This window comes from Scyliorhinus canicula, chromosome 30 (genome assembly GCF_902713615.1).
Source record: "Scyliorhinus canicula chromosome 30, sScyCan1.1, whole genome shotgun sequence".
In the NCBI taxonomy this organism is placed as follows: Eukaryota; Metazoa; Chordata; class Chondrichthyes; order Carcharhiniformes; family Scyliorhinidae; genus Scyliorhinus; species Scyliorhinus canicula.
Window position 1 is genome coordinate 10,463,950 of NC_052175.1, and position 23,500 is coordinate 10,487,449.

The 23,500-nt window shown below is 40.3% G+C and overlaps 3 non-coding genes across 3 annotated transcripts; all 3 read left to right on the forward strand.

Moving 5' to 3' along the window:
- The first annotated feature begins 434 nt into the window (after positions 1-434).
- trnai-aau lies at positions 435-508 on the forward strand. The gene has a single exon. It is a non-coding gene; the product is annotated as a tRNA-Ile (tRNA).
- A 5,983-nt stretch (positions 509-6,491) lies between these two features.
- On the forward strand, positions 6,492-6,565 carry trnai-aau. The gene has a single exon. It is a non-coding gene; the product is annotated as a tRNA-Ile (tRNA).
- A 2,426-nt stretch (positions 6,566-8,991) lies between these two features.
- On the forward strand, positions 8,992-9,065 carry trnai-aau. Its single transcript has one exon. It is a non-coding gene; the product is annotated as a tRNA-Ile (tRNA).
- Positions 9,066-23,500: the final 14,435 nt, after the last annotated feature.

Sequence of the window (23,500 nt, forward strand, 5' to 3'; positions counted from 1 at the left end):
CCTTTGTTACAGTTAGAACAGTGAGTGTAACACTTCTCATCCTGTGTTACAGTAATAACAGTGAGTGTAACAGGTCTCATCCTGTGTTACAGTAATAACAGTGAGTGTAACAATTCTCATCCTGTGTTACAGTAATAACACTGATTGTAACAATTCTCATCCTGTGTCACAGTAATACAAGTGACTGTTAAAATTCTCCTCTTTTGTCACAGTAATGACAGTGAGTGTAACAATTCTCATCCTGTGTTACAGTAATAACAGTGAGTGTAACAACTCTCATGTTGTGTTATTGTAATAACAGTCAGTGTAACACTTCTCATCCTGTTTTAAAGTAATAACAGTGAGTGTAACATATCTCATCCTATGTTACAGTAATTACAGTGAGTGTAACAATTCTTATCCTGTGTTAAAGCTCTTGCGGTGACATTTTGTCGGGCCGGTTAGCTCAGTTGGTTAGAGCGTGGTGCTAATAACGCAAAGGTCTCGGGTTCGATCCCCGTACGGGCCACCAGCATTTACTTTATCAATCATTCCTAAATTATTTGACCTTTTAACTGTTCACCGAGGGGAGAGTGCGGAAGGACAGAGGGTCATCAATTAATACAGGGTGTCACTTTGTGACCCAAAAGGAGCAGGATGCCGTCTGCACATCCGGAATAAGCATGAGGAGTACAGTCTGAATTAACATGGACATTCTGTATCGACATGGCTGTGATAGTGGTTACAGTGTGAGTGTAACAATTGTGATTGTGTTTGACAGTAATAAGTGAGTGTATCCATTCTCACCCTGGGTCCCAGTAATAACAGTGAGTGTAACACGTCTCATCCCGTGTTACAGTAATAACAGTGAGTGTAACACGTCTCATCCCGTGTTACAGTAATAAAAGTGAATGTAACAATTCTCATCATGGGTAACATTAACAACAGTGACTGTATCAATCCTCATCCTGTGTGCCATTAGTAAGTGATTGTAACACTTCTCCTCTTATGTTACAGTAATAACAGTGAGTGTAACAATTCTCATCCAATGTTACACTAATAACAGTGGGTGTAACAATTCTCATCCTGTGTCACAGTAATGCCAGTGAGTGTAAAAATTCTCCTCTTTCGTCACAGTAATAAAAGAGAGTGTAACAAATCTCATCCTGTGTTACAGTAATACCATGATGTGGAGATGCCGGCGTTGGACTGGGGTGAGCACAGTAAGAAGTCTTACAACACCAGGTTAAAGTCCAACAGGTTTGTTTCAAACACGAGCTTTCGGAGCACGGCTCCTTCTTCAGGTGACTATCTCACCTGAAGAAGGAGCCGTGCTCCGAAAGCTCGTGTTTGAAACAAACCTGTTGGACTTTAACCTGGTGTTGTAAGACTTCTTACTGTACAGTAATACCAGTGAGTGTAAAAATTCACCTACTTTGTTACAGTAATAACCGTGCGTGTAACACTTCTCATCCTGTGTTACAGTAATAACAGTGAGTGCAACAATTCTCATCCTATGTTACAGTAATAACAATGAGTGAAACAATTCTCATCCTGTGTCACAGTAATAACAGTGAGTGCAACATTTCTCATCCAGTGTCACAGTAATACCAGTGAGTGTAAAAATTATCCTACTTTGTTACAGTAATAAAAGTGAGTGTAACAATTTTCATCCTGTGTTACAGTAATAACAGTGAGTATAACAATTTTCATCCTGTGTTACAGTAATAACAGTGAGCGTAACAATTCTCATCCTGTGTGACATTAATAAGTGAGTGTAACACAGCTCTTCCTGTGTTACAGCAATAACAGTTAGTGTAACAATAATCATCCTATGTTACACTAACAACAGTGTGTGTAACAATTCTCATCCTGTGTCACAGTAATGCCAGTGAGTGTAAAAATTCTCCTCTTTCGTCACAGTAATAACAGTAAGAAGCTCACCCCAGTCCAACGCCGGCATCTCCACATCACAGTAATAACAGTGAGTGTAACAAATCTCATCCTGTGTTACTGTAATAACAGTGCGTGTAACAGTTCTCATCATGTGTTACAGTAATAACAGTAAGAAGTCTTACAACACCAGGTTAAAGTCCAACAGGTTTGTTTCAAACACGAGCTTTCGGAGCACGGCTCCTTCTTCAGAGTGTAACAATTCTCATCCTGTGTCACAGTAATAACAGTGAGTCGACCAATTTTCATCCTGTGTTACAGTAATAACAGTGAGTGTCACAATAATCATCCTATGATACACTAATAACAGTGTGTGTAACAATTATCATCCTGTGTCACAGTAATGCCAGAGAGTGTAAAAATTCTCCTCATTTGTCACAGTAATAACAGTGAGTGTAACAATTCGCATCCTGTGTCACATTTATACCAGTGAGTATAACAATTCTCATCCTCTGTTACAGTAATAAAAGTGAGTGTAAAAATTCTCATCCTTTGTTACTGTAAAACAGTGACCGTAACAATTCCCAACCAGTGTTACAGTCATAACAGGGAGTGTAACAATTCTCATCCTGTGTTACAGTAATAACAGTGAGTGTAACAATTCTCATGCTGTGTAACATTAATAACAGTGAGTGTAAACGTCACATCCTGTGTTACAGTAAAATCAGTGATTGTAATAATTCTCATCCTGTGTTACAGTAATAACAGTGAGTGTAACAATCCTCATCCCGTGCTACCGTAATAACAGTGAGTGTAACAATCCTCATCCTGTGCTACAGTAAAAACAGTGTGTGTAACAATTCTCAACCTGTGTTACAGTAATAACAGTGAGTGGAAACTTCTCATCCCGTGTTGCAGTAATAACAGCGAGTGTAATAACTCTCATCCTGTGTTACAGTAATAACAATGAGTGTAACAATTCACATCCTGTGTTAAAGGAATAACAGTGAGTGTAACAATTCTCCTCCTTTGTTACAGTAATAACAGTGAGTGAAACAATTCTCATCCTATGTTACATTAATAAGAGTGAGTGGAAAAATTCTCATCCTTTACTACAGTAATAACAGTGAGTGTAACAATTCTCACCCGATGTTACAGTAATAACAGTGAGTGTAACAATTCTCGCCCTGTGTCACAGTAATGCCAGTGAGTGTAAAAATTCTCCTCGTTTGTTACAGTAATAACAGCGAGTGTAACAATTTTCATTATGTGTTACAGTAATAACAGTGAGTGTAACAATTCACATCCTGTGTCACAGTAATGCCAGTGAGTGTAAAAATGCTCCTCTTATGCTACAGTAATAACAGTGAATGTAAAAATTCCCAATCTATGTTACACTAATAACAGTGAGTGTAATAATTCTCCTCCTTTGTTACAGTTAGAACAGTGAGTGCAACACTTCTCATCCTGTGTTACAGTAATAACAGTGAGTGTAACAATTCTCATCCTATGTTACAGTAATTTTTTTTTTTATAAATGTTTTTATTCAGTTTTCGTATTTTATATTGAACAAATTAAAAATTGTTAGGAGAGAGAAAAAAAAAAACAAACAAAAACAAACACGCAAAAATTAACACACATATTTACAGGTAAGCATCTTCGTAGTAGTAACTGCGCCCCCCCCCCCCCTCCCCCCCTCAACATGTTTATTTAGCTTGGTTTTGGGCCTTAGCTAGCCATCGAACCCCCGTAATGAACCTGTAGCCCCCCCCCCCCCTCCCGCTACCTTCCCCCGACTATTCTTCCTCTTGTACATTGGCCACAAATAGGTCCCGGAACAGTCGCATGAATGGCTCCCACGTTCTGTGGAAGCCGTCGTCCGACCCTCGGATGGCAAATTTGATTTTCTCCATTTGGAGAGATTCCGAGAGGTCGGACAGCCAGTCCGCAGCTCTGGGCGGTGCTGCTGACCGCCAGCCAAACAGGATTCTACGGCGGGCGATCAGGGAGGCAAAGGCAAGGGCATCCGCCCTCCTCCCCAGGAATAGATCTGGCTGTTCTGAAACCCCGAAGACCGCCACTATCGGGCATGGCTCCACCCTCACTCCCACCACTTTGGACATTACCTCGAAGAAGGCTGTCCAGTACTCCACGAGTCTGGGGCAGGACCAGAACATGTGGGCGTGGTTGGCCGGGCCTCTTTGGCACCGTTCACATCTGTCTTCCACCTCCGGGAAGAACCTACTCATACGGGTTCTTGTTAAGTGGGCCCTCTATGTTACAGTAATAACAATGAGTGTAACAATTCCCATCCTGTATCACAGTAATAAAAGTGAGTGTAACAATTCTCATCCTGTGTCACAGTAATACCGGTGAGTGTAAATATTCTCCTCCTTTGTTACAGTAATAACAGTGAGCGTAACAATTCTCATCCTGTGTGACATTAATAATTGAGTGTAACACGGCTCCTCCTTTGTTACAGGCATAACACTGAGTTTAACAATAATCATTCTATGTTTTACTAACAACAGTGTGTGTAACAATTCTCAGCCTGTGTCAAAGTAATGCCAGTGAGTGTAAAAATTCTCCTCTTTTGTCACAGTAATGACAGTGAGTGTAACAATTCTCATCCTGTGTTACAGTAATAACAGTGAGTCTAACAACTCTCATGTTGTGTTATTGTAATAACAGTCAGTGTAACACTTCTCATCCTGTGTTGCAGTAATAACAGTGAGTGTAACAATTCTCATCCTATGTTACAGTAATAACAGTGAGTGTAACAATTGTCATCTTGTGTCACCGTAATGCCAGTGAGTGTAAAAATTCTCCTACTTGGTTACAGTAATAACAGTGAGTATAACAATTTTCATCCTGTGTTGCAGTAATAACAGTGAGTGTAACAATTCTCATCCTATGTTACAGTAATAACAGTGAGTGTAACAATAATCATCCTATGTTTCACTAATAACAGTGTGTGTAACAATTCTCATCCTGTGTCACAGTAATGCCAGTGAGTGTAAAAAATCTCCTCTTTTGTCACAGTAATAACAGTGAGTGTAACCATTCTCATCCTGTGTCACAGTAATACCAGTGGGTGTAAAAATTCTCCTACTTTGTTACAGAAATAAAAGTGAGTGTAACAATTTTCATCCCGCGTTACAGTAATAACAGTGAGTATACCAATTCTCATCCTGTGTTACAGTAATAACAGTGAGTGTAACAATTCTCATCCTGTGTGACATTAATAAGTGAGTGTAACACAGCTCCTCCTGTGTTACAGTAATAACAGTGAGTGTAACAATAATCATCCGATGTTACACTAATAACAGTGTGTGTAACAATTCTTATCCTGTGTCACAGTAATGCCAGTGAGTGTAAAAATTATCCTCTTATGCTACAGTAATAACAGTGACCGTAAAAATTCCCAATCTATGTTACACTAATAACAGTGAGTGTAATAATTCTCCTCCTTTATTACAGTTTGAACAGTGAGTGTCACACTTCTCATCCTGTGTTACAGTAATAACAGTGAGCGTAACACTTCTCATCCTATGTTACAATAATAACAGTGAGTGTAACAATTCTCATCCTATGTTACAGTAATAACAATGAGTGTAACAATTCCCATCCTGTATCACAGTAATACCGGTGGGTGTAAATATTCTCCTCCTTTGTTACAGTAATAAGAGTGAGCGTAACAATTCTCATCCTGTGTGACATTAATAAGTGAGTGTAACACAGCTCCTCCTGTGTTACAGTAATAACAGTGAGTGTAACAATAATCATCCTATGTTACACTAATAACAGTATGCGTAACAATTCTCATCGTGTGTCACAGTAATGCCAGTGAGTGTAAAAATTCTCCTCTTATGCTACAGTAATAACAGTGAATGTAAAAATTCCCAATCTATGTTACACTAATAACAGTGAGTGTAATAATTATCCTCCTTTGTTACAGTTAGAACAGTGAGTCTAACACTTCTCATCCTGTGTTACAGTAATAACAGTGAGTGTAACAATTCTCATCCTGTGTTACAGTAATAACAGTGAGTGTAACACTTCTCATCCTGTGTTACAGTAATAACAGTGAGTGTAATAGTTCTCATTCTGTGTTACAGTAATAACAGTGAGTGTAACACTTCTCATCCTGTGTTACAGTAATAACAGTGAGCGTAACAATTCTCATCCTGTGTTACAGTAATAACACTGAGTGTAACAATTCTCATCCTATGTTACAGTAATAACAGTGTGTGTAACAATTCTCATCCTGTGTCAAAGTAATGCCAGTGAGTGTAAAAATTCTCCTCTTTTGTCACAGTAATGACAGTGAGTGTAACAATTCTCATCCTGTGTTACAGTAATAACAGTGAGTGTAACAACTCTCATGTTGTGTTATTGTAATAACAGTCAGTGTAACACTTCTCATCCTGTGTTAAAGTAATAACAGTGAGTGCATCAATTCTCATCCTATGTTACAGAATAACAGTGAGTGTAACAATTGTCATCCTGTGTCACAGTAATGCCAGTGAGTGTAAACATTCTCCTCCTTTGTTAGAGTAATTACAGTGAGTGTAACAATTCTCATCCTGTGTTAAAGCTCTTTCGGTGCCATCAAGCCGGGCCGGTTAGCTCAGTTGGTTAGAGCGTGGTGCTAATAACGCCAAGGTCTCGGGTTCGATCCCCGTACGGGCCACTAGCATTTACTTTATCAAGCATTCCTAAATTATTTGACCTTTTAACTGTTCGCCGAGGGGAGAGTGCGGAACGACAGAGGGTCATCACTTAATACAGGGTGTCACTTTGTGACCCAAAAGGAGCAGGATGCCGTCTGCACATCCGGAATAAGCATGAGGAGTACAGTCTGAATTAACATGGACATTCTGTATCGACATGGGTGTTATAGTGGTAACAGTGTGAGTGTAACAATTGTGATTGTGTTTGACAGTAATGAAAGTGAGTGTAACCATTCTCACCCTGGGTCCCAGTAATAACAGTGAGTGTAACACGTCTCATCCCGTGTTACAGTAATAACAGTGAATGTAACACGTCTCATCCCGTGTTACAGTAATAAAAGTGAATGTAACAATTCTCATCAAGGGTAACATTAACAACAGTGAGTGTAACGATCCTCATCCTGTGTGCCATTAGTAAGTGATTGTAACACTTCTCCTCTTATGTTACAATAATATCAGTGAGTGTAACAATTCTCATCCAATGTTACACTAATAACAGTGGGTGTAACAATTCTCATCCTGTGTCACAGTAATACCAGTGAGTGTAAAAATTCACCTACTTTGTTACAGTAATAACCGTGCGTGTAACACTTCTCATCCTGTGTTACAGTAATAACAGTGAGTGCAACAATTCTCATCCTATGTTACAGAAATAACAATGAATGAAACAATTCTCATCCTGTGTCACAGTAATAACAGTGAGTGTAACATTTCTCATCCAGTGTCACAGTAATACCAGTGAGTGTAAGAATTCTCCTACTTTGTTACTTTAATAAAAGTGAGTGTAACAATTTTCATCCTGTGTTACAGTAATAACAGTGAGTATAACAATTTTCATCCTGTGTTACAGTAATAACAGTGAGCGTAACAATTCTCATCCTGTGTGACATTAATAAGTGAGTGTAACACAGCTCCTCCTGTGTTACAGTAATAACAGTGAGTGTAACAATAATCATCCTATGTTACACTAACAACAGTGGGTGTAACAATTCTCATCCTGTGTCACAGTAATGCCAGTGAGTGTAAAATTTCTCCTATTTTGTTACAGTAATAAAGTGAGTGTAACAATTTTCATCCCGCGTTACAGTAATAACAGTGAGTATAACAATTCTCATCCTGTGTTACAGTAATAACAGTGAGTGTAACAATTCTCATCCTGTGTCACAGTAATACCAGTGAGTGTAAAATTTCTCCTATTTTGTTACAGTAATAAAAGTGAGTGTAACAATTTTCATCCCGCGTTACAGTAATAACAGTGAGTATAACAATTCTCATCCTGTGTTACAGTAATAACAGTGAGTGTAACAATTCTCATCCTGTGTGACATTAATAAGTGAGTGTAACACAGCTCCTCCTGTGTTACAGTAATAACAGTGAGTGTAACAATAATCATCCTATGTTACACTAATAACAGTGTGTGTAACAATTCTCATCCTGTGTCACAGTAATGCCAGTGAGTGTAAAAATTATCCTCTTATGCTACATTAATAACGGTGAATGTAAAAATTCCCAATCTATGTTACACTAATAACAGTGAGTGTAATAATTCTCCTCCTTTGTTACAGTTAGAACAGTGAGTGTAACACTTCTCATCCTGTGTTACAGTAATAACAGTGAGTGTAACACTTCTCATCCTGTGTTACAGTAATAACAGTGAGTGTAACACTTCTCAACCTGTGTTACAGTAATAACAGTGAGTGTAACACTTCTCATCCTGTGTTACAGTAATAACAGTGAGTGTAACACTTCTCATCCTGTGTTACAGTAATAACAGTGAGTGTAACACTTCTCAACCTGTGTTACAGTAATAACAGTGAGTGTAACACTTCTCATCCTGTGTTACAGTAATAACAGTGAGTGTAACAGGTCTCATCCTGTGTTACAGTAATAACAGTGAGTGTAACACTTCTCATCCTGTGTTACAGTAATAACAGTGAGCGTAACAATTCTCATCCTGTGTTACAGTAATAACACTGAGTGTAACAATTCTCATCCTATGTTACAGTAATAACAGTGTGTGTAACAATTCTCATCCTGTGTCAAAGTAATGCCAGTGAGTGTAAAAATTCTCCTCTTTTGTCACAGTAATGACAGTGAGTGTAACAATTCTCATCCTGTGTTACAGTAATAACAGTGAGTGTAACAACTCTCATGTTGTGTTATTGTAATAACAGTCAGTGTAACACTTCTCATCCTGTGTTAAAGTAATAACAGTGAGTGCATCAATTCTCATCCTATGTTACAGAATAACAGTGAGTGTAACAATTGTCATCCTGTGTCACAGTAATGCCAGTGAGTGTAAACATTCTCCTCCTTTGTTAGAGTAATTACAGTGAGTGTAACAATTCTCATCCTGTGTTAAAGCTCTTTCGGTGCCATCAAGCCGGGCCGGTTAGCTCAGTTGGTTAGAGCGTGGTGCTAATAACGCCAAGGTCTCGGGTTCGATCCCCGTACGGGCCACTAGCATTTACTTTATCAAGCATTCCTAAATTATTTGACCTTTTAACTGTTCGCCGAGGGGAGAGTGCGGAACGACAGAGGGTCATCACTTAATACAGGGTGTCACTTTGTGACCCAAAAGGAGCAGGATGCCGTCTGCACATCCGGAATAAGCATGAGGAGTACAGTCTGAATTAACATGGACATTCTGTATCGACATGGGTGTTATAGTGGTAACAGTGTGAGTGTAACAATTGTGATTGTGTTTGACAGTAATGAAAGTGAGTGTAACCATTCTCACCCTGGGTCCCAGTAATAACAGTGAGTGTAACACGTCTCATCCCGTGTTACAGTAATAACAGTGAATGTAACACGTCTCATCCCGTGTTACAGTAATAAAAGTGAATGTAACAATTCTCATCAAGGGTAACATTAACAACAGTGAGTGTAACGATCCTCATCCTGTGTGCCATTAGTAAGTGATTGTAACACTTCTCCTCTTATGTTACAATAATATCAGTGAGTGTAACAATTCTCATCCAATGTTACACTAATAACAGTGGGTGTAACAATTCTCATCCTGTGTCACAGTAATACCAGTGAGTGTAAAAATTCACCTACTTTGTTACAGTAATAACCGTGCGTGTAACACTTCTCATCCTGTGTTACAGTAATAACAGTGAGTGCAACAATTCTCATCCTATGTTACAGAAATAACAATGAATGAAACAATTCTCATCCTGTGTCACAGTAATAACAGTGAGTGTAACATTTCTCATCCAGTGTCACAGTAATACCAGTGAGTGTAAGAATTCTCCTACTTTGTTACTTTAATAAAAGTGAGTGTAACAATTTTCATCCTGTGTTACAGTAATAACAGTGAGTATAACAATTTTCATCCTGTGTTACAGTAATAACAGTGAGCGTAACAATTCTCATCCTGTGTGACATTAATAAGTGAGTGTAACACAGCTCCTCCTGTGTTACAGTAATAACAGTGAGTGTAACAATAATCATCCTATGTTACACTAACAACAGTGGGTGTAACAATTCTCATCCTGTGTCACAGTAATGCCAGTGAGTGTAAAATTTCTCCTATTTTGTTACAGTAATAAAAGTGAGTGTAACAATTTTCATCCCGCGTTACAGTAATAACAGTGAGTATAACAATTCTCATCCTGTGTTACAGTAATAACAGTGAGTGTAACAATTCTCATCCTGTGTCACAGTAATACCAGTGAGTGTAAAATTTCTCCTATTTTGTTACAGTAATAAAAGTGAGTGTAACAATTTTCATCCCGCGTTACAGTAATAACAGTGAGTATAACAATTCTCATCCTGTGTTACAGTAATAACAGTGAGTGTAACAATTCTCATCCTGTGTGACATTAATAAGTGAGTGTAACACAGCTCCTCCTGTGTTACAGTAATAACAGTGAGTGTAACAATAATCATCCTATGTTACACTAATAACAGTGTGTGTAACAATTCTCATCCTGTGTCACAGTAATGCCAGTGAGTGTAAAAATTATCCTCTTATGCTACATTAATAACGGTGAATGTAAAAATTCCCAATCTATGTTACACTAATAACAGTGAGTGTAATAATTCTCCTCCTTTGTTACAGTTAGAACAGTGAGTGTAACACTTCTCATCCTGTGTTACAGTAATAACAGTGAGTGTAACACTTCTCATCCTGTGTTACAGTAATAACAGTGAGTGTAACACTTCTCAACCTGTGTTACAGTAATAACAGTGAGTGTAACACTTCTCATCCTGTGTTACAGTAATAACAGTGAGTGTAACAGGTCTCATCCTGTGTTACAGTAATAACAGTGAGTGTAACACTTCTCATCCTGTGTTACAGTAATAACAGTGAGTGTAACAATTCTCATACTATGTTACAGTAATAACAGTGAGTGTAACAATTGTCATCCTGTGTTACAGTAATAACAGTGAGTGTAACAATTCTCATCCTGTGTTACAGTAATAACACTGAGTGTAACAATTCTCATCCTGTGTTACAGTAATAACAGTGAGTGTAACAAATCTCATGTTGTGTTATTGTAATAACAGTCAGTGTAACACTTCTCATCCTATTTTAAAGTAATAACAGTGAGTGTAACATATCTCATCCTATGTTACAGTAATTACAGTGAGTGTAACAATTCTCATCCTGTGTTAAAGCTCTTGCGGTGACATTTTGTCGGGCCGGTTAGCTCAGTTGGTTAGAAGGTGGTGCTAATAACGCAAAGGTCTCGGGTTCGATCCCCGTACGGGCCACCAGCATTTACTTTATCAAGCATTCCTAAATTATTTGACCTTTTAACTGTTCACCGAGGGGAGAGTGCGGAAGGACAGAGGGTCATCAATTAATACAGGGTCTCACTTTGTGACCCAAAAGGAGCAGGATGCCTTCTGCACATCCGGAATAAGCATGAGGAGAACAGTCTGTATTAACATGGACATTCTGTATCGACATGGGTGTTATAGTGGTAACAGTGTGAGTGTAACAATTGTGATTGTGTTTGACAGTAATAAAAGTGAGTGTAACCATTCTCACCCTGGGTCCCAGTAATAACAGTGAGTGTAACACGTCTCATCCCGTGTTACAGTAATAACAGTGAGTGTAACACGTCTCATCCCGTGTTACAGTAATAAAAGTGAATGTAACAATTCTCATCATGGGTAACATTAACAACAGTGACTGTATCAATCCTCATCCTGTGTGCCATTAGTAAGTGATTGTAACACTTCTCCTCTTATGTTACAGTAATAACAGTGAGTGTAACAATTCTCATCCAATGTTACACTAATAACAGTGGGTGTAACAATTCTCATCCTGTGTCACAGTAATGCCAGTGAGTGTAAAAATTCTCCTCTTTCGTCACAGTAATAAAAGAGAGTGTAACAAATCACATCCTGTGTTACAGTAATACCAGTGAGTGTAAAAATCCACCTACTTTGTTACAGTAATAACCGTGCGTGTAACACTTCTCATCCTGTGTTACAGTAATAACAGTGAGTATAACAATTTTCATCCTGTGTTACAGTAATAACAGTGAGCGTAACAATTCTCATCCTGTGTGACATTAATAAGTGAGTGTAACACAGCTCCTCCTGTGTTACAGCAATAACAGTTAGTGTAACAATAATCATCCTATGTTACACTAACAACAGTGTGTGTAACAATTCTCATCCTGTGTCACAGTAATGCCAGTGAGTGTAAAAATTCTCCTCTTTCGTCACAGTAATAACAGTGAGTGTAACAATTCTCATCCTGTGTTACAGTAATAACAGTGAGTGTAACAATTCTCATCCTGTGTTACAGTAATAACAGTGAGTGTAACAAATCTCATCCTGTGTTACTGTAATAACAGTGCGTGTAACAGTTCTCATCATGTGTTACAGTAATAACAGTGAGTGTAACAATTCTCATCCTATGTTACAGTAATAACAGTGAGTGTAACAATGCTCATCCTGTGTCACAGTAATAACAGTGAGTCGACCAATTTTCATCCTGTGTTACAGTAATAACAGTGAGTGTCACAATAATCATCCTATGATACACTAATAACTGTGTGTGTAACAATTATCATCCTGTGTCACAGTAATGCCAGAGAGTGTAAAAATTCTCCTCTTTTGTTACAGTAATAACAGTGAGTGTAACAATTCGCATCCTGTGTCACATTTATACCAGTGAGTATAACAATTCTCATCCTCTGTTACAGTAATAAAAGTGAGTGTAAAAATTCTCATCCTTTGTTACTGTAAAACAGTGACCGTAACAATTCCCAACCAGTGTTACAGTCATAACAGGGAGTGTAACAATTCTCATCCTGTGTTACAGTAATAACAGTGAGTGTAACAATTCTCATGCTGTGTAACATTAATAACAGTGAGTGTAAACGTCACATCCTGTGTTACAGTAAAATCAGTGATTGTAATAATTCTCATCCTGTGTTACAGTAATAACAGTGAGTGTAACAATCCTCATCCCGTGCTACCGTAATAACAGTGAGTGTAACAATCCTCATCCTGTGCTACAGTAAAAACAGTGTGTGTAACAATTCTCAACCTGTGTTACAGTAATAACAGTGAGTGGAAACTTCTCATCCCGTGTTACAGTAATAACAGCGAGTGTAATAACTCTCATCCTGTGTTACAGTAATAACAATGAGTGTAACAATTCACATCCTGTGTTAAAGGAATAACAGTGAGTGTAACAATTCTCCTCCTTTGTTACAGTAATAACAGTGAGTGAAACAATTCTCATCCTATGTTACATTAATAAGAGTGAGTGGAAAACTTCTCATCCTGTGTTACAGTAATAACAGTGAGTGTAACAAGTCTCATCCTGTGTTACAGTAATAACAGTGAGTGTAACAGTTCTCATCCTCTGTTACAGTAATAACAGTGAGTGTAACATTTCTCACCCGATGTTACAGTAATAACAGTGAGTGTAACAATTCTCGTCGTTTGTTACAGTAATAACAGCGAGTGTAACAATTTTTATTATGTGTTACAGTAATAACAGTGAGTGTAACAATTCAAATCATGTGTCACAATAATAACAGTGAGTGTGACAATTGTCATCCTGTGTTACAGAAATAACAGTGAGTGTAACAATCGTCAACCTGTTTTACAATAACAAAAGTGAGTGTAACAATTGCCATCCAGTAATAACAGTGAGTGTAACAATTCTCATCCTGTGTTAAAGTAGTAAGAGTGAGTGTAACGATTCTCATCCTGTGTTACAGTAATAACAGTGAGTGGAACAATTCTCATCCTAAGTTTCACTAATAACAGTGAGTGGAACAATTCTCATCCTAAGTTTCACTAATAACAGTGAGTGTAACAATTCTCATCCCGTGTCACAGTCATGCCAGTGAGCGTAAAAATTGTCCTCCTTTGTTACAGTAATAACAGAGAGTGTAACAATTCTCATCCTGTGTTACAGTAATAACAGTGAGTGTAACAATTCTTATCCTGTGTTACTGTAATTACAGTGCGTGTAACACATCTCATCCTGTGTTACAGTAATAACAGTGAGTGTAACAATTCTCATCCTGTGTTACAGTAATAAGAGTGAGAGTAACAATTCTCATCCTGTGTTAAAGTAATAACAGTGAGTGTAACGATTCGCATCCTGTTACAGTAATAACAGTGAGTGTAACAATTCTCATCCTAAGTTACACTAATAACAGTGAGTGTAACAATTCTCATCCCGTCTCACAGTCATGCCAGTGAGTGTAAAAATTCTCCTCTTTTGTTACAGTAATAACAGTGTGTAACAATTCTCATCCTGTGTTACAGTAATAACAGCGAGTGTAAACTTCTCATTCGGTGTTACAGTAATAACAGTAAGTTTCATAATTCTCATCCTGTGTTACAGTAATAACAGTGAGTGTAACAATTCTCATCCTGTGTCAAAATAATAACTCTGAGTGTAGCAATTCCCATCCTGTGTTACAGTGACAATAGTGAGTGTAACAATTCTGATCCAGTTTTACAGTAATAACAGTGAGTGTAATAATTGTCATCCTGTGTTACACTAATAACAGTGAGTTTAACAATCCTCATCCTGTGTTTTCAGTAATAACAGGGATTGAACAAATATCATCCTGTGTTACAGTAATAACAGTGAGTGTAACAATTCTCATCCTGTGTTACTGTAATAACAGTGAACGTAACAATTCTCATGCTGTGTTACAGTAATAACAGAGAGTGTAACAATCCTCATGCTGTGTTGCAGTAATAAAGGTGAGTGTAACAATTCTCATCCGGTGTTACAGTAATAACAGTGTGCGTATCAATTCCCAACCTGTGTTACAGTAATAACAGTCAGTGTACAAATTCTCATCCTGTGTTACAGTATTAACAGTTTGTGTAAAAATTCTCATCCTGTGTCACAGTAATAACTCAGAGAGTTGCAATTCACATCCTGTGTTACAGTAACAATAGTGAGTGTAACAATTCACATCCAGATTGACAGTAATAACACGGAGCGTAACAATTCTCATCCTCTGTTACAGTAAAAATAGTGAGTGTAAAAGTTCTCATCCTGTGTTACAGTAATAACAGTGAGTATAACAAATCTCATCCTGTGTTGCAGTAATAACAGTGAGCGTAACAGTTCCCAACTTATGTTATGGTAATAACAGTGAGTGTAACAATTCTCATCCTGTGTTACAGTAATAACAGTGAGTGTAATAATTCTCATACTGTGTTACATTAATAACGGTCAGTGTAACAATCCGCATCCTGTGTTGCAGTAACAACAGTGAGTGTAAAAATTCTCATCCTGTGTTACAGTAATGACAGTGAGTGTAACAATTCCCATCCTGTGTTACAGTAGTAACAGTGAGTGTAACAATTCTCATCCTGTGCTACAGTAGTAACAGTGAGTGTAACAATTCTCATCCTATGCTACAGTAATAACAGTGAGTGTAACAATTCTCATCCTGTGTCACAGTAATACCAGTGAGTGTAAAAATTCGACTACTTTGTTACAGTAATAAAAGTGAGTGTAACCATTTTCATCCTGTGTTACAGTCATAACAGTGAGTGTAAACATCTGATCCTGTGTTACAGTAATAACAGTGAGTGTAACAATTCTCATCCTGTGTTACAGTAATGACAGTGAGTGTAACAATTCTCATCCTATGCTACAGTAATAACAGTGAGTGTAACAATTCTCATCCTGTGTTACAGTAATGACAGTGAGTGTAACAATTCTCATCCTATGCTACAGTAATAACAGTGAGTGTAACAATTCTCATCCTGTGTCACAGTCATCACAGGGAGTGTAACACTTCTCATCTTGTGTTACATTAATAACAGTGAGCGCAACAATTCTCATCCTGTGTTACTGTAATAACAGATAGTGTAACAATCCTCATCCTAACTCACTGTTATTACTGTAACACAGGATGAGAAGTTTACACTCACTTATTACTGTAACACAGGATGAGAAGTTTATATTCACTGTTTTTTTACTGTAACACAGGATGAGAATTGTTACGCTCACTGTTATTACTGTATCACAGGATGAAAATTGTTACACTCACTGTTATTACTGTAAAACTGGATGAGAATTGTTACACTCACTATTGTTACTGTAACACAGGATGAGAATTGCTACACTCAGTGTTATTATTGTGACATAGGTTGAGAATTGTTACACTCACAGTTAATACTGTAACACAGGATGAGAATTATTACACTCACTGTTATTACTGTAAGACAGGATGAGACGTTTTCACTCACTGTTATTACTGTAACACAGGATGAGAATTGTTACACTCACTGTTAGTACTGTTGCACAGGATGATAATTGTTTCACTCACTGTTATTACTGTAACACAGGACGATAATTGTTACACTCACTGTTATTACTGTAACACAGGATGAGAAGTTTACACTCACTTATTTCTGTAACACAGGATGAAAATTGTTACACTCACTGTTAATACTGTAACACAGGATGAGAATTATTACACTGTTGCACGTTTTACTTTGAGTGTAATACGCGTTTATTGGAGTGTATTAACACGCCTGTGTGCTTAACACTACTATGGCTCTGTATGTGTATTTTCAGCTCGGAGTCGCCAGGTGCCGTATCTAGACACCGTCACAAGTATTCCAAGGTCAGGTTCAAAGTAATAAAACGATACACCGATTAGTAAGTTCCAAACGAATTGTATTTATTATTACAAATATAATAAATACACATGCACACACTAAGGGACTAAGCTACGACTAAACTAAACGATCAGTATACTTAACTAAACAGGAACAGGCAAGGTCAGGGAGCGAGGCCTTCGTTCCGATCTTGGGGCTGTAACCTTCAGTGAGTGTGCTGGTCGTCAGGGTCTAGAGGGAGCTGGTTCGCGTAGCGAGCGTCGTATGGTCACTTACGGTTCGGCGGCTGGTGCTCAACGGCTGGAGTCAGGAGTCAGGTTGAAGTTCTGGGTCGAAGTCAAAGCCGGAGCACAAAACAGACCTGGGTCGAAGTTAAGCCGGAGCACAAAACAGACAGAACAATGTGCGGGGTCTATCTTTTATAGAGCCCCCAATGTCCGTGCCTTTTTGGGGCGGGCTTTCACCTTCAGGTATCGATTGGATCATTTCCCAATCGATATCTTTCGAATCCCCCAATGTGAGGGTCTCTCCTCGATGGAGGGGTTGGTTTCTATGGTCTTTTGTGGTGGATACCTCTGGTGCCGCTGTGTCTGGACATCCACTTAAAGTATCTATTCAAACCCAAATGTTGCCATTATGTGTGTCCAGGTCTGGATTGCCACATTAACATGCAAAGTGTTTTGCCATTTGCACCTTTAGCTGAGGTCTTTCACCTGAACATAAACTGGTTTCTGCTACGTGCAGAATGCAAATGGGCTTTTGCAAACTGCTTGCCTTGGCTAAACTGTCTACTCCCAACAGTCTTAGCGTTTCTCTCACTTTGCAGCTCAGCGTCCATTTTAGGTGGCTACAACACACTGTTATTACTGTAACACAGTATGAGAATTATTACACTCACTGTTATTACTGTCACACAGGATGAGAATTGTTACACTCTGTTATTATTGTAGCACAGGATGATAATTGTTTCACTCACTGTTATTACTGTAACACAGGATGAGAAGTTTACACTCACTTATTACTGTAACACATGATAAAAATTGTTACACTCACTGTTATTACTGTAACACAGGTTGGGCATTGTTCCGCTCACTGTTATTACTGTAACACAGGATGAGAAGTGTTATACTCGCTGTTATTACTGCGACACACGATGATGATTGTTACACTCACTGTTATTACGGTAACGCTGGATGAGAATTGTTACACTCACTGTTATTACTGTAACACAGGATAAGAATTGTTACACTCACTGTTTGTAATGTAACACAGGATGAGAATTATTACATTCACTGTTATTACCGTAACACAGGATGAGAATTGTTACACTCACTGTTATTACTGTAACATAAGTTGGGAATTGTTACGCTCACTGTTATTACTATAACACAGGATGAGATTTGTTACACTCACTGTTATTACTGTAACACAGGATGAGAATTTTTACACTCACTATTGTTACTGTAACACAGGATGTGAATTGTTACACTCAGTTTTATTATTGTGACACAGAATGAGACGTGTTAACCTCACTCTTATTATTGTCAAACACAATCACAAGTGTGAGACTCACACTGCTATTACTGTCACACAAACTCACAATTGTTACACTCACACTGTTATCACTGTCACACCCATGTTAATACCCAGAGTCCATGTTAATACGGAGTGTCCATGTTAATACAGAGTGCTCATGTCAGTACGGACTGTACTCCACAACCTAATGCCAGTGTGCAGACGGCATCCTGTTTCTTTTGGGTCTCTCTGTACGAACAGAGAGTGTAACAATTCTCATCCTGTGTTAAAGTAATAACAGTGAGTGTAACAATCGTCATCCTGTGTTACAGTAATAACAGGGTGTGAAACAAATATCATCCTGTGCTACAGTAATAACAGAGAGTGTAACAATCCTCATCCTGTGTTGCAGTAATAACAGTGTGTGTAACACTTCTCATCCTGTGTTACAGTAATAACAGTGAGCGTAACAATTCTCATCCTGTGTTACAGAAATAACGGTGACCGTAACAATTCTCATCCTGTGCTACAGTAATAACAGAGAGTGTAAAAATTCTCATCCTGTGTTGCCGTTATAACAGTGAGTGTAACAATTCTCATCCGGTGTTACAGTAATAACAGTGAGCGTAACAATTCCCAACTTATGTTACAGTAATAACAGTGAGTGTAACAATTCTCACCCTGTGTTACAGTAATAACAGTGAGTGTAAACTTCTCATCCTGTGTTACAGTAATAACAGTGAGTGTAATAATTCTAATCCTGTGTTACATTACAAACAGTGAGTGAAACAATTCTCATCCTGTGTTAAAGCAATTCCTGTTATTATTTGCAAAGTGAATCACCTCACACTTCTCCACATTAAACTCCATTTGCCACCTCTCAGCCAGCTCTGCAGCTTATCTATGTCCCTCTGTAACCTGCAACATCCTTCCGCACTGTCTACAACTCCACTGACTTTAATGTCGTCTGCAAATTTACTCACCCAACCTTCTGCGCCCTCCTCTAGTTCATTTATAAAAATGACAAACAGCAACGGCCCCAGAACAGATCCTTGTGATACGCCACTCGTAACTGAACTCCATTCTGAACATTTGCCATCAACCACCACCCTCTGTCTTTTTTCAACTAGCTAATTTCTGATCCACATCTCTAAATCACCCTCAATCCCCAGCCTCCGTATTTTCTGCAATAGCCGACCGTGGGGAACCTTATCAAACGCTTTACTGAAATCCATATACACCACATCAACTGCTCTACCCTCGTCTACCTGTTCAGTCACCTTCTCAAAGAACTCGATAAGGTTTGTGAGGCATGACCTAACCTTCACAAAACCATGCTGACTCTCCCTAATCATGTTATTCTTATCTAGATGATTATAAATCGTATCTTTATAATCCTCTCCAAGACTTTACCCACAACAGACGTTAGGCTCACCGGCTAATAGTTAGCAGGGTTATCTCTACTCCCCTTTTGAACAAAGGGACCACATTTGCTATCCTCCAGTCCTCTGGCACTAATCCTGTAGCCAATGATGACATAAAAATCAAAGCCAAAGGCTCTGCAATCTCTTCCCTGGCTTCCCAGAGAATCCTAGGATAAATCCCATCAGGCCCCGGGGACTTATCTATTTTCACCTTGTCCAGAATTGCCAACACTTCTTCCCTACGCACCTCAGTGCCATCGATTCTAATAGCCTGGGTCTCAGCATTCTCCTCCACCACATTATCTTTTTCCTGAGTGAATACTGACGAAAAGTATTCATTTAGTATCTCGCTTATCTCCTCAGCCTCCACACACAACTTCCCACCACTGTCCTTGACTGGCACTACTCTTACCCTAGTCATTCTTTTATTCCTGACATACCTATAGAAAGCTTTTGGGTTTTCCTTGATCCGACCTGCCAAAGACTTCTCATGTCCCCTCCTTGCTCGTCTAAGCTCTCTCTTTAGATCCTTCCTCGCTTCCTTGTAACTATCAAGCGCCCCAACTGAAACTACACGCCTCACCTTCACATAGGCCTCCTTCTTCCTCTTAACAAGAGATTCCACTTCTTTGGTAAACCACGGTTCCCTCGCTCTACCCCTTCCTCCCTGCCTGACTGGTACGTACTTATCAAGAACACGCAATAGCTGTTCCTTCAACAAGCTCCACATATCCAGTGTGCCCAACCCTTGCAGCCTACTTCTCCAACCTACACATCCTAAGTCATGTCTAATGGCATCATAATTGCCCTTCCCCCAACTATAACTCTTGCCCTGCGGGGTATACTTATCCCTTTCCATCACTAACGTAAAGGTCACCGAATTGTCACTGTTTCTAAAGTGCTCACCTACCTCCAGATCTAACACCTGGCCTGGTTCATTACCCAAAACCAAATCCAATGTGGCCTCGCCTCTTGTTGGCCTGTCAACATATTGTGTCAGAAAACCATCCTGCACACATTGTACAAAGAACGACCCACCTAATGTACTCGAACTATATCTTTTCCAGTCAATATTTGGAAAGTTAAAGTCTCCCATAACAACTACCCTGTTACTTTCGCTGTTTTCCAGAATCATCTTCGCCATCCTTTCCTCTACATCTCTAGAACTATTAGGTGGCCTATAGAAAACTCCCAACAGGGTGACCTCTCCTTTCCTGTTTCTAACCTCAGCCCATACTACCTCAGAAGAAGAGTCCCCATCTAGTGTCCTTTCTGCCACCGTAATACTGTCCTTGACTAGCAGCGCCACACCTCCCCCTCTTTTGCCCCCTTCTCTGAGCTTACTAAAACACCTAAACCCCGGAACCTGCAACAACCATTCCTGTCCCTGCTCTATCCATGTCTCTGAAATGGCCACAACGTCGAAGTCCCAAGTACCAACCCATGCTGCCAGTTCCCCTTCCTTATTTCGAATACTCCTGGCATTGAAGTAGACACACTTCAAACCACCTACCTGAACACTGGCACCCACCTGCGAAGCCAAATCTGTGCTCCTGACCTCTATACTCTCATTCTCCCGTACCCCAAAACTACAATCCAGGTTCCCATGCCCCTGCTGAATTAGTTTAAACCCCCCCAAAGAGCACTAACAAATCTCCCCCCCAGGATATTGGTGCCTCTCAGGTTCAGATGTAGACCATCCTGTCTATAGAGGTCCCACCTTCCCCAGAAAGAGCCCCAGTTATCCAGAAATCTGAATCCCTCCCGCCTGCACCATCCCTGTAGCCACGTGTTTAATTGCTCTCTCTCCCTATTCCTCATCTCACTATCACGTGGCACGGGTAACAACCCAGAGATAACGACTCTGTTTGTTCTCGCTCTGAGCTTCCATCCTAGCTCCCTAAAGGCCTGCCTGACATCCTTGTCCCCTTTCCTACCTATGTCGTTAGTGCCAATGTGGACTACGACTTGGGGCTGCTCCCCCTCCCCCTTAAGGACCTTGAGGAGCTGGAGTTGGGTGCACTTCCCACAGATGAAATCAGCAGGGACACTGACGGTGTCCCTCACCTCAAACATTCTGCAGGAGGAGCATTGTACTGCCTTCCCTGACATCACCTCTAGATTTAAAAAAAAAACAAGAAAAGAAAAAGAAAGGAAGAGCTTACCTGATATTCCCTCAAACCCTGCTCCCGCTGAAAGGTAAGCAAATTTAAAGGCACTCACTCACCTTCACGACAGGCCCCTGCTCCCGCTTCTCAACCACCGTGGGGTGGGGGGGTTGGTTAGAGGAGGAGGTAGGGTGGGAAACACTCACGAAGTGTTTCGGGTTTAACTGTCACTTGCCAACAGCCCCTCCACAAACCACCTTCAACTTAGGCTGACCGCACTGCACGTATGCAAATTTCCCCAGAACAGCTGATCAGTAGCTCTGCTCTGCTGCCCTCTGCTGGATCCAGAGGGTCGGCTGACTCTCTGGAGCACAGTGGGGGGTGAGCAAGTGGTAAACTGGTACTTAACCTGGGCCGGTCAAGAGGGCTCGCCTGTTCGCGCATCTAAGGGAACTGAAGGCAGACGTGGCAATGCTACAAGAGACACATTTTGAGGTCGTAGATCAGACGAGATTGAGGAAGGGATGGGTCAGCCAGGTATTCCACTCAGGGCTGGACTCAAAGACCAGGGGGTTGACAATTTTGATTAGTAAGCCAGTGGCATTTGAGGCTGGGAGAATCGTATCAGATAAGGGGGATAGGTACATAATGGGGAGTGGAAGGTTGGAGGGGATACGTGTAGTGGTCGTGAATATATATGCTCCGAACTGGGACGACGTGGAATTTATGAGGCGTGTGCTGGGCAAAATTCCAGGACTTAGAGTCACATAACCTGATAATGGGAGGGGGGGACTTTAACACGGTCATTGATCCGGAATTGGACCGGTCAAAGTCCAGGTCAGGGAGGCAAAGGAATTGAAGGGCTTTATGGTACAGATGGGGGGGTATAGACCCATGGAGGTTTATACGGCCAAGGGCGAAGGAGTTTTCGTTTTTTTCTCTTGTCCATAAGGTTTATTCCCGCCTTGATTTTTTTGTTCTGAGCAGGGAGCTAATACCAAAGGTGGCGGGATGGAATATTCGGCAATTGCAGTGTCGGATCATGCCCTGAATTGGATGGATTTGCAGGTTAAGGAGGAGAGAGGGCAATGCCTGTTATGAAGATTGGATCTGGGGTTGCTAGCGGATGAAGCGGTCTGCGGGCAAGTGAATAAGTCCATCCAGAACTATCTGAAAACAAATGACACAGGAGAGGCATCTGCGGCGACGGTGTGGGGAGCACTGAAAGCCGTTCTTAGGGAGGAGCTAATTTCGATTCGATCCCACAGAGACCGGGCGGAGAGGGAGAGATTAGTGAAGGAGCTACTCCGGGTAGACAGGAGATACGTGGAGGCCCCGGATTCGGGGCTCCTGAGGGAGCGGCGGAAGCTGCAGGCGGAGTTGTTGAACACAGGGAAAGCAGTGGAACAGTTGAGGAAGGCAAAGGGGGTGGTTTATGAGTACGGGGAAAAGGCGAGTAGGATGTTGGCGCAACAGCTTAGGAAGAGAGAGGCGGCCAGGGAGATTGGTAGAGTAAAGAATAGGGACGGGAACATGGTCTTGGACCCAGGGGGGGTGAACGAAGTTTTAAAAGATGTTTACACTGAATGATATGAGTCGGAACCCCCGGCTGGAGTGGAGGGGATGAGGCAATTTCTGGATCAGTGGAGGTTTCCGAGGGTGGAGGAGGACCTGGTGGAGAGGCTGGGGCCCCAACTGAGATGGAGGAAGTTATCAAGGGGCTGGAGGACAAGCAGTCGGGCAAAGCTCCGGAGCCGGACGGCTA